Raw genomic sequence first — 27,964 nt, forward strand, 5'->3', positions numbered from 1 at the left:
CTCCCCGGCAGGTTTGGTACTGTAGGACCACCATTATTTTTCAGCACTACATAATAAAATAGTGGTGCTACCATGGCTATTTCAAAAGGCCATGGGAGTGAGCAAGCTCAGATGCTATGTGCCTGTGTTTTCCAAGGCAGACACCAATAATGAAGGCTGTCTGCCTCTACAAGAATCCTGGTGGGTTTCCACACTTTCCGGTGCACCACCCCATGAGTTGTAGATCTCTGCTCAGATGGGATACATGCTACTGCTGCTACAGGCTCCATGTATCAGCATTCCTACCCAGCTGCTGGGGTCACAACAGGCTTCTGGACGCCTGGTTGCATCAGTGCCTCTATATTCACAGTATTCAGCAAGTGCCCAGGGGACATTGCACCACAGAACACTGCTGTGTGTGTTGTAGTTTGTTCTCCAATAAAATGTATGGCTAATAATGATGTTTCCTTGATCAGCCATTGCTGATTGTCCATCATTTTAACTCAATGCTGCCACTGTAGGGGTCATCTACCCTGGGGCTCCACAGTACAATATTCTTAGTAACTATGCTAATGATTCTTCTTGCAGTTCATGTACCAGATTCCAAGAACGAGTTTTAGTACCTTGTAGTCATCATCATAATCAATGCTGAAGACCACGGGAGTCTACTAATTGCCATTGCCACAGCAGATGTCACTGCCTTGCACATGGTGAAGACATTGACATTTTGTTTGCAGGGGAACCTGTGGCTGAACAGAGTTCTTAATTTTCAACAATGATTTTGAGGTAGAAATAACAAGCCATTAAATTGGTTAAAACCTCTTTATAATCACGTTAACTTAGTCCAAATCACACCATATCAATATCTCATTATTTAACTTTGCATTTTTATGGAAAAATTGAGAAATGGTAATCTGACATGTTTTGCTCCATGGGTTGGGCAAAATGAGGAATAATATTTCACATATAAAAATTTGTTGTAAATTAAAATCTATCAGCTTATACATATTTCATGTTCTAAAATTTCATGTTCTAAAATTAGTTATAAATGGCTTATAAACTACAAAATTTTATGCTGCACATAATGTGCACACACAGATAATCTCATAATCATTGTTGCTTCATGCACACACATTGTGAGCCTGTTGAAGCACATGCTACATCAGATCCAATCTTCTTCAGAACAGTCAAGACAAAGGCATCATCAGCCTTTCTCATTTTCTGCTATGATTGGACAAAGTTGGCTTCTTTAATTTTGAGGATATTTTGGAGCTTGGATTATTCTTCTCAGTTATTTTCAAGCCAGTTTTACGCTTTTTGCTTACTTCAGACTTTTTCTGAATTTCCTGGACTAATTCAAGTAGCCTGTTCACAGACTTTTGCCCATACAACTTGATTTTCTTTTTTGTTGAATAGTTTGTTGCACTGAATAGCTTGGTCGTATAAGTAGAGAAGGTAAAAATAAGTTTTGTCTCTACTTTCTAACAAATTTTTCTTATCATGTGTCTCTGGACTGAAAAGCTGGATGCCGCATAGGCCACTGGAAATATCGCTACCCCTCCGTAGGATTTGGCATCTGTGATGGAGTTTCCAGTCCTGATATGCAGATGAGTGCGGCGACCCTGCTAAATTTTTCTGTGGAGTTTGCAGTTCAGTATTAGTGGCTGCTGATGGTAGGAAATCTTCAAATCAACAGGAGCTCAGATTGCATAGTTGCTGTATTGGTCACTAAATAAGAAGCTACCAGTTGATAAACCAATGACTGTATCTGACGCATTTTGGGTAGAGTCCATTCTCAGACTGTCATGAACATCGTGGTGATGATATATATAAAGACAGAATGTAACAAACAAAACTGTCATGGCAGCTTTGTTTGTTACATACTGCCTTTATATGAGGTGTGATTGGAATGTTTTAAGAATGGATCAACTACTGCTTACTGATTTTGGCGAGCAGCTACACAGAGGGTGGAGAGTGAGTCATTGCCTTGTCCTTGAACGCCCTTTGACAGGAAACTGCATTTCCTTTATTCAGTTCATTGTGGCAGCTGGCTGAGTGCGGGTCTGTTAGGGCTTGTTGCTGGATTCTGTCTGCGTGAAAATCGACGTAAAAATGGAGCAACGAGTATATGTAAAATTTTGTTTTACAACCGAGAAATCAGCTTCTGAGACTTACAAACTATTAAAAATAGCTTTTGGAGATAACTGTATGAGTCAGTCAAATGTTTTTGTCTGGTTCAACAGATTTAAAAATGGCCGCAAATTATTTGAAGATGAGCCACAATCCAGCCATCCTTCCATCCCAAAAACGAATGAAAATGTTGTGAAAGTTTGCGACTTAGTGCGCTCTGATCGTAGACTTACAATTAGGGAGATGGTTGATGAACTTAATTTATTCTGCAGTTGAGGCAATTTTAACTGAAGATCTGAACATGCATCGAGTGTCCACAAAATTTGTTCCAAAAGTGTTATCAAGTGGCCAGAGACTTGAAGTCTGCCAAGAACTAATTAATTGGACTAAAAATGACCCAGATTTGTTAAATAGGGTAATTACAGGTGACGAATAGTGGATATATGGATATGATCCTGAAACCAAAGTGCAGTCTTTGCAGTGGAAGACTCCAGGTTCACCACGACTGAAAAAAGCACGGCAAAGTTGGTCGGAGGTGAAGACAATGTTGGTGAGTTTTTTCGATTCTACCAGTTATTGTGCATCAAGAATTTACCCCTGGAGGACAGACAATTAACCAGAAATACTACAAATGTGTCCTTGAGTGTTTTCGCGAAATGGTGTGGAAGAAAAGGCCTGCATTGTGGAAAGACAGGAGTTGGGTGCTACACCATGACAGGGCCCGGCTCATTGTGCCTTCTCCATCGCTGAATTTTTGACCAAATTCAAAATTCCTGCCCTTCCACAACCGCCATATTCCCCTGGTTTGGCCCCTGCAGACTTCTACTTGTTTCCTAAACTAAAATTTTCACTGAAAGGGAAGCGATTTGACTCGATTGAAGACATCGAGGCAAATACAGAGAGCATCCTGAACACACTTCAGGAAAAAAAAATTCCAGGAATGTTTCCAAAAGTAGAAACTCCATTGGAGTTGGTGTGTTCAGTCAGAAGGGGACTATTCTGAAAGAGATGCATCACAGTAGCATGTAAGTACTACCACTGTACAATTACAAGCCCATTCTTAAAACTTTCCAATCACACCTTGTACATCTGATCACCAAGATGTTCTTGAAGATCTGAGGATGGGTTCTCTCAAAAGCACATCAAAGAAAGACATTAATTGTGGAGTACTCCTATTGCTTTACAATATAGTCGCAGTCTAACTGCACGAATTTATGTCAATCTTCTGTTCTAAAGAAACTGCTGTCAACAACATTTAACAGCGTTGAATACTGCAAATATGCAATGACAAACAATACCGCAAACTGATACAGTTTGATCACTTTTCTAGGATTTAATCTCAGCCATTTACGAATCCTCTTAATACTTGCCAAGGAGCTTCATGCAGGTTAAATCCCATGGCTAGAGTCTGTGGGAAATGTGGGGCGGCAAACACAAAATAATGATACCGTTATCCCTTGCTATATCAGTTACAGTGTGATTGAAATTACTTGATAGCTGACGTCTGTCACTTGCAGCTACAGTGTTACCACATCGGATGCCGGCTACCACTTGGTTACAGGTGACAAAGAAACAAGGTGGGAAACTTCACACATGCTTTTAATGTGCAATGTTGGAAGCAGGCACTACAAGCCACTGTGCTGTTCTAGGCGCTTCAGTCCGGAACCGCGGGACTGCTACGGTCGCAGGTTCGAATCCTGCCTCGGGCATGGATGTGTGTGATGTCCTTAGGTTAGTTAGGTTTAAGTAGTTCTAAGTTCTAGGGGACTCATGACCTAAGATGTTAAGTCCCATAGTGCTCAGAGCCATTTTTGAGCCACTACAAGCCATGCTAGAAATACGAGATGCTCTGTCGACAGCTGATTTTTAAAGGACTAATGACTGAACTACCTCACACTGCACGTTTTGTAGCCTAGAATTTAATCACATGTTCTAAACGAACCACAACCTCGTGATGTGTCATGTATCCGAGTGAACTGCGCTCAACTATCAAACTAAAATCATGATCGCTTTGTTCATGGCGATTAAAGCTAACCTCTACGAGTAAACTCAAGACTGAAAAATTTCATTTTCAGCTTTTCAGCGCTAAAAAAAAGTAATTTCTCGCCATCATTTAATGGTTACCTGAAACTATCCTCACACTTGCTACACGAACTGGCGCTTTACCAATTGATGAGCAGTCCTGGTTGGAACTCGGTTGAAGATTATAGACGATCACATATGAAAAAGGAATGATAGAAAGAAAACTAAAAGTAAATTAAAAAAGGTCAATACGATTGTGAAAATGACTCGGCAAAGTTATTGGAAATTTAAAAGAAAATATTTAAATCAATTATACGAATAAAAATAATAATGACAGTCTTTTAATTACATTTAGAAATTTAAAAAAATCACTGTATTTTCTGAGATACGAGCCTACGCCCTTATACATAATACATGAGTGCAGTAACTCATACACTACGACACTATGTGACAGAATGTTGTTGCATTTATGATTCTGGTGCCACAGTAGCAATGATGAATTGCAGCCTTCAGAAATTCGGAATTACGTAATGTTGTGTAAAACTTATCTAATGTAAGCCAATCTCTGTGACTATCGTTAACTGTATATTTGACGTTAAATCACTTCTAGTGCGGAAGCATCCGTTAGTGTTCGGTTAGTGGCGTGTATGAAATTTGTGTATCATTAGCATCGTTGTGTGTGTGTGTGTGGGGGGGGGGGGGGGGGGGGGGGAGGGGGAGGGTTATCATGTGTGATGAAATACGAAATATAAGGGCCAGATCCAGGATTCGGAAACCAAATAAAAACAAGAAAGAAAGCTGGACAAAGTGAACTGACAAACTGTTGTGGCAGTTGGCAACGGCGAAGTGTTCGGGACCGACGTTGATTGCTCTGACTGGAGGAAACCAGCTCCACCGCATGAAGGGTTGACTATCAAGTAAATTTAATCGAAAAGAACTGCATTAGGTTTATTCAACCCTGTGGACGATATGAAGTGTTTGAACCATCCTAAAAAGAGGTCTTTAGTCATCCACCCTGTTCCATGAACCTCTGATATTGCAACAGATGGGAGATCATTTTGAGACTCCTACTTCACCCATTTTCTTGGGAAAACTAACGCTGGAGGGGCGTACGTACCCGATGTGAAAAACAGATCTCTATTACAGCTGAAGTCAGGGCCCCCAACTCCCCTTGCCTACGTCCTTTCAGGGTAAGTATTATTCAGTGGCCGTTAAAGTTTACTGACATTCCACTCTCATCACTATTAAATATTCTATCCTCAGTAATTTTCACTCATTGACAACACTACCCAGCAAGTCCAAGCATTTGTCAACTGATGGTTTATTAAAGCCCATATGTAGGTCAAGCCACTGAAGTAGCTTCCGGTTTCTGTAAACGCAGTGTCTGATGACACCTCAAAAATCCACTTGCCAACTTTAATCCCGCTTTTTAGTCATTGATAAATAATGAGGAAAATCGTTAAGATTTACCAGTCCCTTGACTAATTCTCGAAGTTCATTAATTGTTAGTCCAAACAGTTGAGCTTCCAGTTTAGTCCAATACTTGTATCCGACTAGTTCAGCCTCTTGCTGTACAGTAAAGACAGTTATAATGACTCATAGCTTTTTTAATACAATAGTCTATGCTTTCACATTTTTTCTTCACGTACACTTTGAAGTAGTTTAGGAATGGTTCAAATGGCTCTGAGTACTATGGGATTTAACATCTGAGGTCATTAGTCCCCTAGAACTTAGAACTACTTAAACTTAAGGACATCATACACATCCATGCCCGCGGCAGGACTCGAACTTGCGACCGTAGCGGTCCTTCGGTTCCAGACTGAAGCGCCTAGAAGCGCTCGGCCACATCGGCCGGTTCGTTTAGGAATGCTGAATGCTGTTGCTGATTTCGTACAGCCCATTATTCCAGTTACTACAGCTTCTACAGCCTCTTTCATGGGTACAATACACTGAGGTGACAATAGTCATGGGGTAGCAATACACACTTATACAGACGACAGTAGTATCACTTACACAACGTACGAAGGTTGACTGAAAAGTAATGCCTCCACCTTCGTAACTCTTCAACAGTAGGCAGTATTGGTATGCGGCAGCTACTGGCTTGTTCCATAGCCTCATCTCTACAGCTCCAGTTGGCGGTAAACCTTAGCACTGAACGGTTGTGTTGTTACAGTGTAAAGTAGGAAACTCTGCGCACACGTTCGGTCAATGCGATTTAAGCAACGTGCAGTCAATGAATTCTTGACAGCAGAAGGCGTCACCCTAAAGGAAATTTATCAGAGAATGAAAGCAGTTTATGGTGACTGTGTTGATGTAAGTACTGTGCGTCGTTGGGCGAGTAAGTTTAAAGATGTTGAGGCAGAAACATCTGACCTGCGTGACAAACATAGTTGGACGTTCTGTGACATCAACGACCGAGTTTCACAAGCAAAATGTTGACAGATTGACTCAGGACGATCGTCGTATCACTCAGAGAGAAACTGCAAGCACAATCGGCATTTCACGAGAACGTGTGGATCACGTTATTGCTTTTCTTGGCTATCGAAAGATCTGTGCACGATGGATACCCCGGATACTGACTCCTGACTGTGTTGATGTAAGTACTGTGCGTCGTTGGGCGAGTAAGTTTAAAGATGTTGAGGCAGAAACATCTGACCTGCGTGACAAACATAGTTGGACGTTCTGTGACATCAACGACCGAGTTTCACAAGCAAAATGTTGACAGATTGACTCAGGACGATCGTCGTATCACTCAGAGAGAAACTGCAAGCACAATCGGCATTTCACGAGAACGTGTGGATCACGTTATTGCTTTTCTTGGCTATCGAAAGATCTGTGCACGATGGATACCCCGGATACTGACTCCTGACTGAATATCACCACCATACGGCGTCCTCCCTACAGTCCAGATTTAACACCTTCCGACTTCCATCTGTTCCAGAAAATGAAAGACGACCTGGAGGGACATCATTATGCTTCTATGCTTCTGATGAAGATGCTGAGAGAACTGTGAGACTGTGGTTGCGGAAACAGAGTGTCGACTTCTTCTCTGATGCCTCCAGAAAAGTTGTTCATCGTTAACAGAAATGTATCCAGTTCGCTGGTGATTATGTGAAAAAGTTAATATTGGTAATTAAAGATCACATTCTACGGATTATTTCTGCATTTGGGTTATTAAAATATTCCCATCCAAACCCAATTAACGAAGGTGGAGGCATTACTTTTCATTCAAGCCTCGTATATAAGGGCAGTGCATTGGCGGAGCAGTCAGTTGTACTCAAGTGATTCACATGAATAGGTTTCCGATGGAAGTTAACAGACACTGAACGCAGAATGGTAGTTGGAGCTAGACGCATGGGCCATTCCATTTCTGCAACCATTAGGACATTCAGTATTCCGAGATCCACAGTGTTAAGAGTGTGTCGAGGATACCAAATTTCAGGCATTACCTCTCACCACAGACAACACAGCGGCCGGCGGCCTTAACTTAATGACCGAGAGCAGCGGCGTTTGCGTAGAGTTGTCATTGCTAGCAGACACGCAACATTGTTTGGGAAAACCGCAGACATCAATGCGGGACGCACGACAAATGTTTCCGTTAGGACACTGCGGCTAAATTTGCCATTAATGGGTTATGGCAGCAGACGACTGACGCGAGTGCATTTGCTAACAACATGACATTCCGTGCAACACCTCTTCTTAGCTCTTAACCATATCGATTGGAACCTAGACGACCGGGGAACCTTGGCCTTGTCAGATGAGTCCTGATTTAAGTTGGTAGGGGCTGATGGTAGCGTTCACATGTGATGCAGACATAACAAACCCATGGACTCAAGTTGTCAACAAGGCACTGTGAATGGTGGTGGTACGTCCATAATGGTGTGGGCTGTGTTTACATGGGATGAACAGCATCCTCTGATCCAACTGAACCAATAAATTGCCATTTGCAGCTACTAAGCGACTTCATGTTCCCAAACAACAATGGGATTTTTATGGATGACAATATGCCATGTAACCAGGCCACAGTTGTTTATGATTAGTTTGTATAAGATGCTTGACAATGCGATCGAAAGATCTGGGCAGCCAGATCGCCCAATATGAATCCCATCGGCCATTTATGGGAGATAATCGACATTTCAATTCATGCAAAACATCCTGTACCGGCAACACTTTCGCAATTATGGACGGCTACAGAAGCAGCATGATTAAATATATATGCAGGGGGACTTCCAACAGCTTGTTGAGTCCATGTCACATCGAGTTGCTGCATTATGCCAAGCAAAAAGAAGTCGAACATGGTATTAGGAGGTATCCCATGACTTCTTCACCACAATGTACAATAACTTTGACTGTTAATTTTTCTTTTCTGGTCTCAACCCATTCTATAAAGAAAACAAAAAAGCCCTTTGTGTACAAAATCTGAAATAGCACAAGTAATTAACATGTGGAAGAACAGGGGTTTCTTGCCACAGCCGGCCGCGGTGGTCTCGCGGTTCTAGGCGCTCAGTCCGGAACCGCGTGACTGCTACGGTCGCAGGTTCGAATCCTGCCTCAGGCATGGATGTGTGTGATGTCCTTAGGTTAGTTAGGTTTAATTAGTTCTAAGTTCTAGGCGACTGATGACCACAGATGTTAAGTCGCATAGTGCTCAGAGCCATTTGAACCAACTGAACCATTCTTGCCACAAGACCACACTCTTAGATTACGTAACATTGAGTGATCACTGTGAAATATGCTGTACCATAATTAATATTTAGACTACGTAAAAATGAAGCTGAGGATGCAATCAAGAGAATGGTAACGATTTAGTTTAACTGTAACTAACATATATTTACTTACTTGTGAGATATTAACACCTCAATACTGCAGAAACTTGTAGGAATAACACATCTGCACAGCACAAGCAAGAACACAGCACGTAATGCGGTGGATGCGTTGTTAAATACATTGTCTCGACCTCTTGACATTGGTCTAAGAATATCCGAGAGATAGCAGCACATACAGCACAGCAAAGTTCGTTACCCTGTTATGCTTTATAACCGAATTCCACCACAAATTGTTCTACTGTCCCCTCCTTTGCAACAAGTTATGGCACCAAGCTGTAAGAATTTTGAGATTTATGCATCTGGAATGTTACTAAGCAACATAATGACGTAGCAGCTACTTGGGATCCCTATTAAATAGACTGCTATGTCAGCTCCTGTAGCTATAATCGTATCTACATCCTTTCCTAACAAACTACGTCCCCATCCCATGTTTCCTAGTACCACCACTGAACAATTTAAAGATCCATCGGTAGTACAATCAGCAGTATTAGTACCACTATTTTCAGAACGAATCATCAGTACTGCCAACAGCAAACAGCAACGTCAACCAATATCTTCCCCAGTATCGGCACATCATCCACAAACTTCAACCACATTCACCACTTACAAAAGAACGTAGCCGGCATCGCAAGCAGCATCGAGTGTATGTATGTCACACCAAGCAGGACCCTCTTTTATCTACCACCCTCCACCAATAAACATGTCTACAACGTAAAATTTCCTGTTGTCCAGAACTGAAATTAAATTTTTAAATGCTGAAACACTAGCCCAAAAAATCTGCAAGTGTAAGACACACAACCGAATCACTCACACAGTCTTACACAGCCATAGAGTAGTAGATACAGTCTGAAAACAATCGCCTAGGCTATGGCTAGGGCATTTCTCCACAGTAACCTCTCTTTCATGAGCGTTAGTCCAACAAGGCATGGAGAACTTCTGCAAAGACTGAAAAGAGTGGTACTGGCAGATGTGAAAATGTGAGGCAGCTCGTGATTCGTATCAGGATAGCTCAATAGGTAAGATCATTGCTCAAGGTTCTGGTTCGAATCTCAGACCAGCACACGGTTTTAATCTGCCACAAAATTTGTCCCCTAGATAGTATCAACTTTCATTAAATGCATTTTTCAGCGCTTCAAAACAAGCCTCCTGCCTTCAGTCAGTCCCTACGCCATCCCCACCATTTTTTACTCTTCCCGTACTATAAAAAACAGGCACTACCTCATTTACCTTCAAAAACGCATAGTAGATCCATCTAAAACATACTTCCAAGCCATCTAACACGCGCACTTAGTTCAATGCAATAACCACCAAACACGTGAATGCATAAAACCACCTATCTATTATTGTTGCACGTCCCATCGCTTCGATAAAGACTGCTCCAAACCTAAGTCTCTCATGTCTCTAACACATGTCACAAATCTCACACGACTAACTTCAACAAATGTAAAACCGTGCACCCTATCGAGAAACCTGAACTCACCAACTTCATCCAACCAGTTGGTACCTCATTCCATCCTAATAAAGTCTGACTCTGATTTGATTTGTTACAATGGATTTAAGTAATATTGACTTATTCAGACATCTCCACATTCTAAAACAAAACCGAGCGAGGTGGCACAGTGGTTAGCACACTGAACTCGTATTCGGTAGGACCACGGTTCAATGCCGTGTCCGGCCATCCTGATTTAGGTTTTCCGTGATTTCCCGAAATCGCTTCAGGCAAATGCCGGGATGGTTCCTTTGAAAGCGCACGGCCGACGTCTTTTCCCGTCCTTCTCTAATCCAATGAGACCGATTTCCTCGTTGTTTGGTCTCTTCCACCAAATCAACCCAACCCAATCTAAAATAAATTTCTTTAGTTACTCAATTCGTTTTCCACCTAAATGCGATAGCCAGTTGTTATCACAAACAGACCACCTTCTTACTTAACTAATCGTCAACAAAAGAGTAAGTTATCAACTTTGCAGGGGCCCCAATGTCACATCAACCAAACGCAGCTCTCAGAAGCATGCAAACCTTGACAAACGCAGCATTTAACTGCTTCTGGACTGAGGCCAGTTCCCCTTCCACCTCTAAATAAAAGGTGCAGTCGCTACATACCGTTCCCTGCATTCTAATACACGACAAGACACACACACACACACACACACACACACACACACACACACACACACACACACACAATCTGATCAAAAGTATCCTGATACCTGTTAAGGGGCATTAAGATGTGGTGTGTCCACCAGTCGCCTTTATGAAGGCTCGATCTATGGGGTGGATACTTTCGATCAGATGTTCGAATATCTTACGAGGAATGGCAGGCCTTTCTTCCTGACTAGCCGGAACCTCAGATGGTAGTGATGTTGTATGTTGGGGTCTGAAACGAATTCGACGTTCTAAGTCATCACAAAGGGGTTCCGTCGGGTTCAGGTCGGAACTCTGGGTAGACTAGTCTATTTCATGAATGTTATTGTCCTCAAACCACTGCCTCATACATTCTGCTTTCTTTATGACAGAGTGCACTGTCATGCTGATACAAACAATCACCCTCTGCTGTGCGCGCTATACAATACTGTAAAATGTGTTCATATTTCTCCATGTTTAGCGTTTTATTAAGGTCAATAAGCTGACCATACCCGAGCAATGAAAAACACCTCCCATACAGCAACACCATCTCCCCTGTACCCCACTGTTGGCGCTAAACATGATGGCAGTTAACGATTTCTGGATATTCATGAAATCCAGACCCTCCGATCGGACTGTCACAGGGTATAGCCTGATTCGTCACTCCAAATCACCCGCTTCCAGTCATCCATTGTCCCTTGCCGCCTCTCTTTACACCATCTCAACCGTCGCTTATCATTGAGTAAAAAAATCTGTGGCTTACGAGGAGCTGTCCGACCATTATACCCCATTCTTTTTAACTCCCTACGCACAGTGATTTAGCACAATACTGTGCGTAGGGAGTTAAAAAGAATGGTGTATAATGCAGCTGAACTGCAGGCAGCACTTTGGATCTCAGAAGTGTTTCCTTTGGCTGGTTTTATGCGATTTTTTGCAACCACTTTCCGCAAGGCTCGGCGGTCCCTGTCCGCCAGTACATGAGGTCTGACTGATCTTGCTTCAGCTGTAGCTTTTCCTACACGTTCCCACTTCACAACCACGCCATCAGCATTCCACATGGGAAGTTTTAGAACGGTTGAATTGTCTCTGATTTGTTACTCAGGTGATATCCAACGACGACTTCACGTTGGAAGTCGCAGAATTCTGCTGAAAAACCCGTTCTGCTGTTACTGCTTCTCTATTGACATTAAACTTCTCCCTGCCTGCTTTTATACTGGCAGCTCCGCCTCTCGTGACATCTACTTTTTAATTCTACGTTATATAAGGATGTCTGTATACTTTAAATCAGTTTTTTTCACTTGATGCATTCGTCTAAGTCACATGCCGTCTGATCGGTTATAACGGGCCCTCAGCGTCCTTTCCTTCCTTACTGTCTCGATAAGTTTGCCTGCAGGTGCAGGAGAAGCGACTCAACCGTCCAGCCATTACTACATCAGCCACACTGCGCTGGGCCAGTTTAGTCTAGGATGCAGGTCGGGAGTTGGCATTTATTATAGCCATGTAGTTGATAAAAATAATCTAAGTGCTGGTGTTTATGTTAATCCTGACCACCTCTTCATTCTACAAAGTCAGCTAACATGACTCACTACCGTAAAATACCCACTAAGGGGAAAAAAAGCGTGGAAGTTCCCTGCTATGTGATGATGACTCAGTAACAGTGGATAATTAGACTTTTACCTGATATTGTAGTATTCGTATATATTTTATATACAAGTCGCATGTATATTTGGTATGTGCGAACAGAGGGAGAGAGAGCTTTCCAGTCATTCATTTCTCGCCCTCGCTCAGGCTCTCGTGTTGTTCATAGCTGTCGCGTTAGCTGTGACTCAGTAAGACAAATGACTGTCGAACTGTTCACAATCGATGGCCACCAATCAAGTGGTCTCTCTTAGAGCGCTCGTAATACTACATACCTTTTCATTATGGGTAACGTTCATGTCACTCGACTCCTGCTGCGCAGTGACGTGGTTTCCATAAAACGAAATTCTAGCACGAATCTCGATAGCAATCGAGAACTCAAGATCTCTGGAGACGCCATATCGGATTTATGTATTTTGTTGCTTTAGTACTATAGCCTGGCTGTTATGACAGTACGCCGTTTGAAGACAACAGCACATTGAAGATTTATCACAAACGCGTCACTCTTGGTATGATTCGTTATAATCAAATGTCAGTTAACGCACATCGGCAGTATTAGACTTCAGGACAACGTGAATGGAAAGATATTGTTCAAAGTTGTACGAGTTCACTGTAGTGTAGAGAGTAGAGGCATGGAGTTACTAAGTAGAAGGTAGGAAGTTTGTGCCCTGCTAAATTGTTTTCTTTTTTATTTACTCTTCGCATTTGTAAAAAATTCTGGGGCTTTCTAATTAATTCAAGAAAAGAGTATTCTGCAGTATTCGATGTTATTTACATATAACAATGATCTCTCTCGCGAGTGAGTTTCTTGGATTTTATGACTTCAATTTGATTAATAAACGAAAGATTAAATTTATAACAGTCAAGATAGTTTTCCTTGTCACGTATAATATCAAGGAGTGAAGCTTGTTTCAGCTTATTCTCGATGCGACATGTGACCATGAAACTTGATAGCAGTCTACAAATGTGCTATGTCATATCGAAGTCACTCCACAGTAAGAGTCAAATGAAGCGAACGCGACCCCTGTCTTTATCAACTGGAAGTAATGAATGAACACATAAAACGCGGTAAGGTTTCAGGTGCAATTACTTCAGTATATAATGAGGGGCAGTCAAATGGAAAGGACACAGATAGAAAAAAGCAACTAAACGGTTTATTATGTTGAAAGTAATGGTCATAACTGTTAATACATTTATCCCGCTGTGAGACAAGACAGTCAATGCTTTCATGGAATAATGTTTGCGGTTGCTTGTGAAACCCCGAATGTACTCAGGCGTGCACTCATTTGACCTAAGAGAACTGAAGATCACGAATGTCTTTCTTCACGGCACCAGAAGTGTGGAATCACATGGGGGGAGAGAGAGATTGTATGGAGGATATGTAAGGGCTCCCAGCAAACTTACGCAACGTAATCGAAACTACCTTGGCGAAATGTGGGCGGGCATTATTTTACATCAGAATGATGTCGTCCGTCAACTTTTCTGGGCGTTTCATCTTGACGGCGGGCATAAATTTTTGCAAAGTGTCCTCGAAACGCTGTGCGTTAATTGCGGCGTCGTGTTCCAGAAAGTCAATGAGTAGCGGTCCATTGCAGTTAAACAAAAAGGTCATCATGACTTTCCCAGAGTTGGGGTACCTGTTGTTTCGACTACGCAGTAGAAGTTTTGCTGGGAGACCGTTACACATCCTCCGTACAGCCCCGATCTCTCCCCATTCGATTTCCATGCTTTTGGAGTCCTGAAGAAAGACATTCGTGGCCGTCAATTTGCTTCGGACGAAGAGATGCACGCCTGAGTATAGCCATGGTTTCCTTGAAGGCGTTGACCATCTTTTGCCACACTGGCATAAATGTATTAACAGTTATGACGATTAATTTTCAAACAGTAAGTAGTTTAGTTACTTTTTTCCATCTATCTCGTTTCCATTTGACTGGACCATATACATTTAAGAATCTGTCTGTTGCGAAAACCGCATGACCGATTGTAACGGACAGTAATATTCTGCAAAATGTTTGAACCCGCTTCCTGAGTTGTAACTGAAGACGGTTTCACGATCCTTCTTAAATGATCCAGTATGGGAGGTGAAAGCTTCAGCTGTACACAACTTGTGCGCATGGAGCAACTCCACTTTTTTCCTGGTCATTCTGCATATGTCGTCAGAGCATACGCTCTGGCAAACAAGTCCAATTAACCGACACTAACACTGCAGAACGTTCGTACAACAATAAAGCTTCCATAGTAAATGAGCTACTGTTTCTCGGGAACGAACTGTCCCTGGAATCGTTCGAAAGCAGCGAGAGAATTATGTAGGCAATTGGCAGTGTCTGTCGGGTTAAATGTTCCGCTCTCAGCTGGTGCCAAAACTAACCGCTGTGGCTTCTCTCGGTCACCGGGCATTTTCTGATCTACTGTGAGATCGCAGTTAACTTTCATTCCCTTTCTGTCTAGCGGTGAGCCAAGCACGTTGAAAAAGAAACTTGGCAAGACTCGTCACGTTGCCGTCGAATGCGCGCCAACATACCAACTCCGTTCCACCGAGAGGCGTTCATCAGTGACGGATACACCTCCGGTTTACAGCTACTTTTCGCAGAAAGCAGAATGTATTTCTATTTAACTATTCAAGAAATTGTTAACTATCAAATTCTTGACATGACCCGCAAAATTATAGACCAATATCTCTAACTTCGGTGTGCTGCAGAATCCTTGAACATACTCTCAGTTTGAATATATGAAACTTTCTTGAGACGGAGAAGCTTATGTCCACGAATCAGCATGGGCTTAGAAAGACTCGCTCATGCGAAACTCAGCTTTCACTTTTCTAACTGGATGTATTGAAAACTATGGTTGAAGGACAACAGGCTGAATCCTTATTTCCAGTTTCCGGAAAGTATTTGACACGGTGCCCCACTGCAGGCTGTTAAAGAAGTTACGAGCATATGAAATAAGTTCATAGATAGGTGAGCGGCTCGAAGACTTCTTAAGTAATAGAACCCAGTTTGGCTGTTTGCTGATGATGCCGTGGTGTACGGCAAGGTGTCGAAGTTAAGTGACTGTAGGAAGATACAAGATGACTTCGATAAAATTTCTAGTTGGTGGTATGAATGGTAGCTAGCTCTAAATGTGCAAAAATGTAAGTTACTGCGGATGAGTAGGAAGATCAAATCTGTAATGATCGGATACAGTATTACTAGCGTCCTGCTTGACGTAGCCAAGTCGTTTAAGTACCTGGGTAACGTTGCAGAGCGATATGATGTGGAACGAGCATGTGAGAGCTGTGGCAGGGAAGGCGAATGGTGGACTTCCGTTTATTGGGAGAAGTTTAGGAAAGAGTGGTTCATCTACACTCCTGGAAATTGAAATAAGAACACCGTGAATTCATTGTCCCAGGAAGGGGAAACTTTATTGACACATTCCTGGGGTCAGATACATCACATGATCACACTGCCATAACCACAGGCACACAGACACAGGCAACAGAGCATGCACAATGTCGGCACTAGTACAGTGTATATCCACCTTTCGCAGCAATGCAGGCTGCTATTCTCCCATGGAGACGATCGTAGAGATGCTGGATGTACTCCTGTGGAAAGGCTTGCCATGCCATTTCCACCTGGCGCCTCAGTTGGACCAGCGTTCGTGCTGGACGTGCAGACCGCGTGAGACGACGCTTCATCCAGTCCCAAACATGCTCAATGGGGGACAGATCCGGAGATCTTGCTGACCAGGGTAGTTGACTTACACCTTCTAGAGCACGTTGGGTGGCACAGTATACATGCGGACGTGCACTGTCCTGTTGGAACAGCAAGTTCCCTTGCCGGTCTAGGAATGGTAGAACAATGGGTTCGATGACGGTTTGGATGTATCGTGCACTATTCAGTGTCCCCTCGACGATCACCAGAGGTGTACGGCCAGTGTAGGAGATCGCTCCCCACACCATGATGCCGGGTGTTGGCCCTGTGTGCCTCGGTCGTATGCAGTCCTGATTGTGGCGCTCACCTAGACGGCGCCAAACACGCATACGACCATCATTGGCACCAAGGCAGAAGCGACTCTCATTGCTGAAGACGACACGTCTCCATTCGTCCCTCCATTCACGCCTGTCGCGACACCACTGGAGGCGGGCTGCACGATGTTGGGGCGTGAGCGGAAGACGGCCTAACGGTGTGCGGGACCGTAGCCCAGCTTCATGGAGACGGTTGCGAATGGTCCTCGCCGATACCCCAGGAGCAACAGTGTCCCTAATTTGCTGGGAAGTGGCGGTGTGGTCCCCTACGGCACTGCGTAGGATCCTACGGTCTTGGCGTGCATCCGTGCGTCGCTGCGGTCCGGTCCCAGGTCGACGGGCACGTGCACCTTCCGCCGACCACTGGCGACAACATCGATGTACTGTGGAGACCTCACGCCCCACGTGTTGAGCAATTCGGCGGTACGTCCACCCGGCCTCCCGCATGCCCACTATACAGCCTCGCTCAAAGTCCGTCAACTGCACATACGGTTCACGTCCACGCTGTCGCGGCATGCTACCAGTGTTTAAAGACTGCGATGGAGCTCCGTATGCCACGGCAAACGGGCTGACACTGACGGCGGCGGTGCACAAATGCTGCGCAGCTAGCGCCATTCGACGGCCAACACCGCGGTTCCTGGTGTGTCCGCTGTGCCGTGCGTGTGATCATTGCTTGTACAGCCCTCTCGCAGTGTCCGGAGCAACTATGGTGGGTCTGACACACCGATGTCAATGTGTTCTTTTTTCCATTTCCAGGAGTGTATAAAGGAGACCACATATAGGAAGCTGGTGCGACCTACTCTTGAGAACTGCACGAGTGTTTGGGATCCGTACCAGGTCGGATTAAAGGAAGACGTTGGAGTAATTCAGGGGCGGGCTGCTTGAGTCGTTACCAGTAGGTTCGAACAACACGTAAAAGTTACGGAGATGCTTGAGGAACGCGAATGGGAATTCCTGGAGGGAAGGCGACGAGCTTTTCGAGGTACACTATTGAGAAAATTTAGAGAACTTGCATTTGAAGCTGAGTACCAAATGAATCTACTGCCGCTAACCACGAAGATAAGATACGAGAAATTAAGGCTCATACGGAGACATATAGATAGTCGTTTTTCCCTCGCTCTATTTGTCAGTGGAACAGGAAAGGAAATGACTAGTAGAGGTACAGAGTGCCCTCCGCCACGCATGACATGGTGGCTTGCGGAGTATCTATGTAGATGTAAATGTAGAAATCAAAGCACCAAGTACTCGCTGTCACTGTGACGGCGGAAAAGATAATGGGTAGCTCCCCCCCCCCCCCCCCCAAAGATAGCCTTGGAATTCGTCTCCATTAGCACCTCCAGTAACAACAGCGTTCTGCTCTTCCAGGTCAGAGAGACTCATTAGTTTTTCTACTGTGTGTATGCTAAGGGAAATAGCTGTAACGGATTGCAGTTTTATACCGAAACTTTTTGAGAAAATCATTCGCGTTGTACACTACTGGCCATTAAAATTGCTACACCAAGAAGAAATGCAGATAATAAACGGGCATTCATTGGACAAATATATTATACTAGAACTGACATGTGATTACATTTTCACGCAATTTGGGCGCATAGATCCTGAGAAATCAGTACCCTGAACAACCACCTCTGGCCGTAATAACGGCCTTGATACGCCTGGGCATTGAGTCAAACAGAGGTTGGATAGCGTGTACAGGTACAGCTGCCCATGCAGCTTCAACACGATACCACAGTTCATCAAGAGTAGTGACTGGCGTGTTGTGACGAGCCAGTTGCTCGGCCACCATTGACCAGACGTTTTCAATTGGTGAGAGATCTGGAGAATGTGCTGGCCAGGGCAACAGTCGAACATTTTCTGTATCCAGAAAGGCCCGTACAGGACCTGCAACATGCGGTCGTGCATTATCCTGCTGAAATGTAGGGTTTCGTACGGATTGAATGAATGGTAGAGCCACGGGTCGTAACATATCTGAAACGTAACGTCCACTGTTCAAAGTGCCGTAATTACGAACAAGAGGTGACCGAGACGTGTAACCAATGGCACCCCATACCATCAGGCCGAATGATACACCAGTATGGTGACGACGATTACACGCTTCCAATGTGCGTTCACCGCGATGTCGTCAAACACGGATGCGACCATCATGATGCTATAAACAGAACCTGGATTCATTCGAAAAAATGACGTTTTGGCATTCGTGCACCCAGGTTCGTCGTTGAGAACACCATCGCAGGCGCTCCTGTCTGTGATGCAGCGTCAAGGGTAACCGCAGCCATGGTCTCCGAGCTGATAGTCCATACTGCTGCAAACGTCGTCGAACTGTTCGTACAGATGGTTGTTGTCTTGCAAACGTCCAAATCCGTTGACTCGGGGATCGAGACGTGGCTGCACTAGCCGTTACAGCCATGCGGATAAGAAGTCTGTCATCTCGACTGCTAGTGATACGAGGCCGTTGGGATCCAGCACGGCGTTCCGTATTACCCTCCTGAACCCAACGATTCCATATTCTGCTAACAGTCTTTGGATCTCGACCAACACGAGCAGCTATGTCGCGATACGATAATTCGCAATCGTGATAGACTACAATCCGACCTTTATCAAAGTCGGAAACGTGATGGTACGCATTTCTCCTCCTTACAAGAGGCATCACAACAACGTTCACCAGGCAACGCCGGTAAACTGCTGTTTGTGTATGAGAAATTGGTTGGAAACTTTCCTCGTGACAGCACGTTGTAGGTGTCGCTACCGGCGCCAACCTTGTGTGAATGCTCTGAAAAGCTAATCATTTGCATATCACAGCATCTTCTTCCTCTCGGTTAAATTTCGCGACTGTAGCACGTCATCTTCGTGGTGTAGCAATGTAATGGCCAGTAGTGTATATTAATCGAAGAAACTTGAATAACCAACACCACAAGTATTCAGTGGAAAAAAATTAGACTAAGTTAGTACAAGGAGAGGATAGGAATTATTCATATACATCTGAGACAAGGTGTGAGACAGGAGATGGATGGTAAGGAGAGTGAAGTAATTAATTCACAGTAGGGGTTGTGTTGCTGTAAACCAGGCAATGATCGGAGCAGTGACTTGGCATGGAGCTCGGGAAGAGGTAGAGGAAAGAAGAATCAGAAATGGAGACATTAATGTGTGTAGGGAGAGGAGAGATCTGTCAAATTTGGTATAAAGGTCAAATATCTGAGTAAATCTCGTAGTCTAAGAGATTACGTACCGTAAAATTTTGTCAAGAAAGGGTGTTAAGTATTTGGAGATTCACGATTGCATACATGTGTAGATTAAAATGCTACAGAGAAGTGTTGTGGAAGATTAGGAGTACGACAATGTGGTTGTAAAGGTGCTTAGTTTGCTTGTGTGAATTTTGCATGGCTCTCTATGTCATGTAAGAAGCCATTTTTAGGATTACAGTACACTTCTTCAGTAAAAAAAAAAATGTGGCAACGTGGTGACGATTTATTTGATGTCTTGAGCTACTGTTTTTCAGAAAGTAATTTATACTTAACTATGCTGGCTGTCTCTCTCTCTCTCTCTCTCTCTCTCTCTCTCTCTCTCTCTCTCTCTCTCTCTCTCTCTCAAATAATCTCTCTCCGTTCCACCCTCCTCACACACACACACACACACACACACACACACACACACACACTCCTTTGCGCCACACTAAGGCTGAGTGTAGGTTAGTTAAGTCTTTCCTAATCCTACTGTTATACAGTGTGTTAGGTGTTGTGTTGTTGTTTTGGTCTTCAGTCCTGAGACTGGTTTGATGCAGCTCTCGGTGCTACTCTATCCTGTGCCAGCTTCTTTATCTCCCAGTACCTACTGCAACCTACATCCTTTTGAATCTGCTTATTGTATTCATCTCTTGGTCTCCCTCTACGATTCTTACTCTCCACGCTGCCCTCCAATACTAAATTGGTGATCCCTTAGGTGTTAGGGGTATAGGTACAGATACTGTGATAAACGGTACCTTAATATGTACCTATTTCAGTGAGTTAATGGTGTTTTCTCTGCATGTAACTGTCTTCCGGTAACGCATCACATAGTTCCCAGAATGAGACGTTCACTCTGCAGCGGAGTGTGCGCTGATATGAAACTTCCTAGCAGATTAAAACTGTGTGCCGGGCCGAGACTCGAACTCGGGACCTTTGCCTTTCGCGTGCAAAGGTCCCGAGTTCGAGTCTCAGCCCGGCACACAGTTTTAATTTGCCAGGAAGTTTCATCACATAGTTTCTTGCCTGATGTTTTGTACATGGTTGCAACTTTGCCGCGAAGTGGACTACGCGTGTCTGTATAGGCCTTCCATTTTGCGTCATTTGTCGACACTTCAGCAATGACAGACTGCTGCCTGGGGGAAAATAAACAATAATGGCTTGTTTGTGCCACAAGTACTTGGAGGTACCAACGAACCTAAAACACATACTAATCCTAATAGATAATTACTGTGCAAATTAAGTAAATACTGAAGTAATGTTGATGAGCACACAACCTTAGTCGTCACTAGAAATACCTGCATCTATACTCTTAACAATCTGTATTAATTAATTTTACTGTTGTCAAACAAACGTTAATGTTCAAATGTGTGTGTGAAATCTTATGGGACTTAACTGCTAAGGTCATCAGTCCCTAAGCTTACACGCTACTTTAAACTAAATTATCCTAAGGACAAACACACACACCCATGCCCGAGGGAGGACTCGAACCTCCGCCGGGATCAGCCGCACAGTCCATGATTGCAGCGCCTAAGACCGCTCGGCTAATCCCGTGCGGCGAAAGAAACGTTACTGATTGTTGATAAGAGAGAGAGTAAATGTAGTGTCAAGATACAGTCGGTATGCCCAACTGAAGGAATTGTCTACAAGAGGTTCTAGAGCGGTTACCATGTATTTTCCTTATGACACCCTTCTTTGCAACAAACATTTTCTTCTTCGTAATGACAGAATACCGTTTCATAAGGCTTTAGTGAATGAAAATAGGAAAAGAAAGTCAACTTTTGAACAAAAAACCTGTAACATTTGATTTCCAGTCCAGATTTTTACCATCATAAACAACTGAAAATTTAGAGTATTCTCTTTTATTTGTTTATCGTCATGCATTATTTGTAATGGTTGGATCTGAATCTGTGCGGACAGAATTGCATGCAATCTAATTAATCCAAGTTCATTAACTGTTCATTTGCAGAAGAACAGTTATTAATTTTCAATAAAATTCATTTACATTTCCAACTGTTAAAGTTTCCTACTTACATTTGATTACAGTACTAAAAAACAGATAAATGGACAAAGGTCACACACAATGTACTTTATTACTAGTTTCCCTTTTCAGTCGAAAGATACAATCATTGCCCTGACGGCAACATGTCGAAGATCTGTGTTGACGATGATGGTAAGCAGGGTGTCGAAGATTTAACTCTTTACCTTCAGGACACTGAATATTTGGAATTGGTCTCTTTTGCAGAGCGAAATTCGTAACGAGCAAATAATACGCCTCCAGTGTCGGTATATCTGCACATCAATTCCGAACGATTCCCCTGTGTTCTGCAGGCGATGCCTGTATTTGTTATGCACATTTATCGTACTTGTATCGTCAGAAAAGGGGACTTTTTCTGGTCTTGGAGATACGAGATGAGTCAAATTTATTGAGATAACTTACAGAATCGGTAAATGTGTCATTTTGTTGCAAACAACCTCAGATTTCACTTTAAACTGTCATGTGTCATTTTGGTTCTATGTGACTACCATTTTTGATGCGGCAAACATCCCACTGGTAATCAAATTCTTCCCACACTTGTTGCAGAAGATCGCGCGTAAGTTGTGCAACAGCAATGAATTTTCAGGTCATCGAACAGTCTTTTGTGGAATGTCAGTCTCGCGAGTCGTACATCGCGTTGATTTTTATGGACTGTGGGCAAAGCTCCACGTAACCTGTTCGATACAATCATCAACACGCGGGTTACCCGGTAATTTACATGTCGTAGTGAACAATCCGTCTCAACAAAGCTCTTGTGTCGAGAGTAAATTGTAGGCCTGCTTCGAGGTTCTTTGGCGTAATCCGTTGGAATTTACGCCGAACGGCTTTTACAGAGTTCGTTTCTACATCTACATGACTACTCTGCAATTCACATTTAAGTGCTTGGCAGAGGGTTCATCGAACCACAATCATACTATCTCTCTACTATTCCACTCCCTAACAGCGCGCGGGAAAAACGAACACCTAAACCTTTCTGTTCGAGCTCTGATTTCTCTTATTTTATTTTGATGATCATTCCCACCTATGTACGTTGGGCTCAACAAAATATTTTCGCATTCGGAAGAGAAAGTTGGTGACTGAAATTTCGTAAAAAGATCTCGCCGCGACGAAAAACGTCTTTGCTGTAATGACTTCCATCCCAATTCGCGTATCATATCTCTCACACTCTCTCCCCTATTACGTGATAATACAAAACGAGCTGCCCTTTTTTGCACCCTTTCGATGTCCTCCGTCAATCCCACCTGGTAAGGATCCCACACCGCGCAGCAATATTCTAACAGAGGACGAACGAGTGTAATGTAAGCTGTCTCTTTAGTGGACTTGTTGCATCTTCTACGTGTCCTGCCAATGAAACGCAACCTTTGGCTCGCCTTCCCCACAATATTATCTATGTGGTCTTTCCAACTGAAGTTGTTCGTAATTTTAACACCTAGGTACTTAGTTGAATTGACAGCCTTTAGAATTGTACTGTTTATCGAGTAATCGAATTCCAACGGATTTCTTTTGGAACTCATGTGGATCACCTCACACTTTTCGTTATTTAGCGTCAACTGCCACCTGCCACACCATACAGTAATCTTTTCTAAACCGCTTTGCAACTGATACTGGTCTTCGGATGACCTTAATAGATGGTAAATTACAGCATCATCTGCGAAAAACCTAAGAGAACTGCTCAGATTGTCACCCAGGTCATTTATATAGATCAGGAACAGCATAGGTCCCAGAACGCTTCCCTGGGGAACATCTGATATCACTTCAGTTTTACTCGATGATTTGCCGTCTATTACTACGAACTGCGACCTTCCTGACAGGAAATCACGAATCCAGTCGCAAAACTAAGACGATACCCCATAGGCCCGCAGCTTGATTAGAAGTCGCTTGTGAGGAAATCAAAACACGCAGCAAGCACACTCTGCACCAATGAATGTAGCCATTTTAAATGTGCACTACGCTGGTGTTGCTAGTAGCGGAATGGGGTATTGATGCACTACATGAATCAAACTTGAGGTTGTTTCAACAGAATGACACATCTACCCATTCTATAAGTTACCTCAATAAATTTCTACATCATTTCAAAATTTTAAAGCTCTTTTCGACTCACCCTGTAAAACTGCAGATCATTTGTGTATAACATAAACAAGATCAGACTCAGTATCGATCACTGTGATACATATGCAGTGACTGAAGCCTTCTGAAGGTTCTGTTTCATTGTGCACACATCTTGGGTTTCTCAGTGGAATACTCTGCATCCTTTCAGCTCTGTGGGAAGACCCTTTTGAAATCAAAATTGAGACTTAACGAAGGTCTTATCTTAAGAGAAGGATGTTATGGTTCTTATGTACACAATATTTTCCAGTATCTTCGAGAAGAAGGTATGTAGTTACACTGGTTGCTAGTTATTAATATATGTCCTAATTTCTAAGTAAGAGATGAGCGAGAAGAATCTGACAGTTTGCTGAAAGATGCTTGAATGGTGGCTATTTAGATAAAGACTGTAAGATGGAGCGTACAGTGCCCTAAATTTTCAGAATACGATAGAAGTTTTAGAGAACCTTATCCTGTCCTAGACAATAATGAGTCTTGTTAATACTCCGTAAGTGCAAAATATGCTTGAGGAAAAATCAGTACATATAAGTAAGTTTCAGGCTGGAATGGGACTTCTCTTAGAATCTTAGTAAATAGAAATCAGTATTTGTGATAGTGAACCATCCCTAAAACTTTTAGGTGCTTAGATAAGTAGAAATAATTATATTTTTAAGATACAAATTCTGTTGGTATAAACTGATGTGATGTAACATATAAATATAGCTTGGGTTTTGAACTGATTACCTTTAGAGTCATCTGGTTACCCCAACAACCTCTATATAAACTGAGTATAAAGGTGGTACAGGGGAATCTGGTGCTTCTGGAGGGTTAAATATGACTTCAGAATTATGAACACGGGTTGCCGGTACTGATTTAGGTACATCAGTTATGAACGAGGTATATGAGACCGGTGAGAAGATGGAAACTTTGGGAGCACTACAGTACGACGTAAGATACGCCGATATAAAACTATGAAATCAGAGACACTCATGTTAAGCTTACCATAAAAGTAAATTAGTCTCGAATCTCAATTAACACTAAGGTGGCCGCAGAGCTTAAAGTCCCCACTACGTATCAACAATGTCTCATGTTCTCACTTCATGAGGCACTGGAAATATTTGGAATCTAGCTTGGCACATTGTCGCGAACTCTGATGATCAGGCACTGTAAGTCACCACCTTTCCTCCATTTCTGGCCAAATACAGGAGAGGAAAATTTCTTCTGTTAGCGCAGTTCGAACTGACTACCTTGTAGCCGGCCGTTGTGGCCGAGCTGTTCTAGGCGCTTCAGTCTGGAACCGCGCGACCGCTACGGTCGCAGGTTCGAATCCTGCCTCGGGCATGGATGTGCGTGCTGTCTTTAGGTTAAGTAGGTTTAAGTAGTTCTAAGTTCTAGGGGACTGATGACCTTAGATGTTAAGTCCCATAGTCGTCAGTGCCATTTGAACCATTTGACTACCTTCCACTCGAGCGTACGTTATCGATCTTGGGTACGGAGGCAAGCAAGCAAGTTTATCGTCCCACTGAAGACGAGGCTATTAGAGACGGAACACAACAAGGACTTAGCCAGGATTTTGTCATAGGGGTGGGGGATCCGATTTGTTAAAGAGGACCTTAAAAAGCCTCGTTTTTCATTTCAGTCTAAAAACACATGTATTTATTTTTTAATTTTATGGATATAATGTGCTTTCAAGAGGCCTGTAAACAAACATTTTTTGGTTTATAAAATTAAACAGAAAAAAAGCTTTTCTTGTAAACGTATAACAAACGTTTCTCAAATATATAAAAAGAAATATCCAAATGCACAAGTAAATATTTCTGTAGTTGACAATATGATAACTTCACTCTATTGCCAAAGGAATTAAAATTCGAATACAATGTACTCCCTCTTTGCTAACAAAATAGCTTAGTCTTCCAATAAGATTTTCACTGTTGCAGAGCTGAAGAGCCTTAACGTTGACTTGAATAACATATAATATCTCTTTTGGCAGTGGCTACCTTTCCCTACATTATTGTATTTAAATTTACGACTTGTCTGAAACCAAGTCAGAATTCCTTCAGTACTTCAAAGCGTCCCAGGATCCTCAGTTCAATCTCAAATTTTATTAAAGTGTCTTTCATTTCATTAAAATTCTTCACCTTCCTTAAGTGATCAAGAACTTTATTTTAAAATTGCTATTTCAACAGTCAGCTTGAAAACTATAGCAACCAAATTTATTCTGGAAAGAAGACGAAACACACAGATACTCTGTGCTACCGTTCTGGAATCTTAACACTGATTTACGCATTGCTTTCAAGTTGACTTCTGATGTTTGCGACATCGAAAATGGGTTCGTATTTCTCTATGATAATATAGTTATACAGTGTTTGGTGCTAATAAACTCCTCTACGATGTACAAAATACGCTGACGTTTATATGGGCTTTATTTACAAATACGTTAGAATTGTGACGGTTGGACCCACTGTTTCACTGACATGTGAATAAGATATTTCACAGTAGAACATGATCTTGTAGTAAAACTTGAGCCATCTTTATATACAGATACTTCGTACAAAATGAAGCTCGCTAGGCGTCTTTGCCGGCCGGAGTGGCCGAGTGGTTCTAGGCGCTACAGTCTGGAACCGCGCGATCGCTACGGTTTCAGGTTCGAATCCTGCCTCGGGCATGGATGTGTGTGATGTCCTTAGGTTAGTTAGGTTTAAGTAGTTCTATGTTCTAGGGGACTGATGAGCTCAGCAGTTAAGTCCCATAGTGCTCAGAGCCGTTTTTTTAGGCGTCTTTCAATGTAAATATGCATTTTAGTGCCCGGAGTCTCCAAAGAGTGTTTGGCTTGCTTTCCATGCAGCTCTTTTCATATAAGCAGAGACACTTCACCTTCAGTGGAATTGCAGTCTGTCAGGTAAGAAGGATATTCGGAAGGTATTGCCTATGGCCTGTAGTAAGGGACCAGCTTCGGCATTTGCCCAAACTGAAAACGGGAAACCACATAAAATCATTTTCAAAGCGGCCAGCAGATGGATTCAAACCACCTGGTCGGCCGAATCCACGGATTGTTAGCTCAGCGCCACAAGCCGCAGAGCTACTCCAGTCGGTAGAGAATTAGGAAAACTGGATGTTGTACAGTGTTTTAAAATAAAATAAAATACACCACAACAAGGATTGGCTTCTGATACAGCATGTTCTTCCTTTCATTATGCATGTTTGGTCATTGGATAGTGCATGGATGGATGCATATTTTAAGATTTAATTGTGGAGGAAATTCCTGCCTTCAGTTATTAAAGTACAAAAGTGTAAATATATTTTGGACGAAAGTAACGGGGAAGGGAGGGAGGGTGCAGTCGGCTCGGAAGAATTCAAGCAGTCCACTGAAAACATCTTTCAGAAGCGAACTATAGAATGTGCTGTCATTACATACCCCTTCCACTCTCCACAAACCCCTCGCCAAAGTTCTGCAGCGGAACTAGTTACTTGATTGAGTAATGCTCGGATGACTAGACTGGGCGGTGTGTTGGACTATTAATGACAGAATTGTGAGCATATTTTTGAAGAAGTGTAACCACCGGCATTAGGGCGATATTTTTATTGATCAACGCCATTTTTGGGCTACACAATCAAACCTAAGTGTACTTTTATGCACTGATTTTAACTTAATGTTGTTTGTAATTATATTTGCTGCTCCGCTGATATGTGAAATGCTGAAATATTGTAGCTCCAATGCTAATATTAAACTGCTATAGGTAGGTAATTAGGCTATTGTAGTAATACGTTCATGTTTTTAACTTGCTATATCGCTAATGGAAGAATCAAAATTGGTTTCTTTATTGTTACAAACTTATCCGTGATTGGAAATTGTCACAACAGCACACAACTCAAAAACAGTAAACCACAGCACTTGACATTACAT

Source organism: Schistocerca gregaria, chromosome X (assembly GCF_023897955.1).
Source record: "Schistocerca gregaria isolate iqSchGreg1 chromosome X, iqSchGreg1.2, whole genome shotgun sequence".
Classification (NCBI taxonomy): Eukaryota; Metazoa; Arthropoda; class Insecta; order Orthoptera; family Acrididae; genus Schistocerca; species Schistocerca gregaria.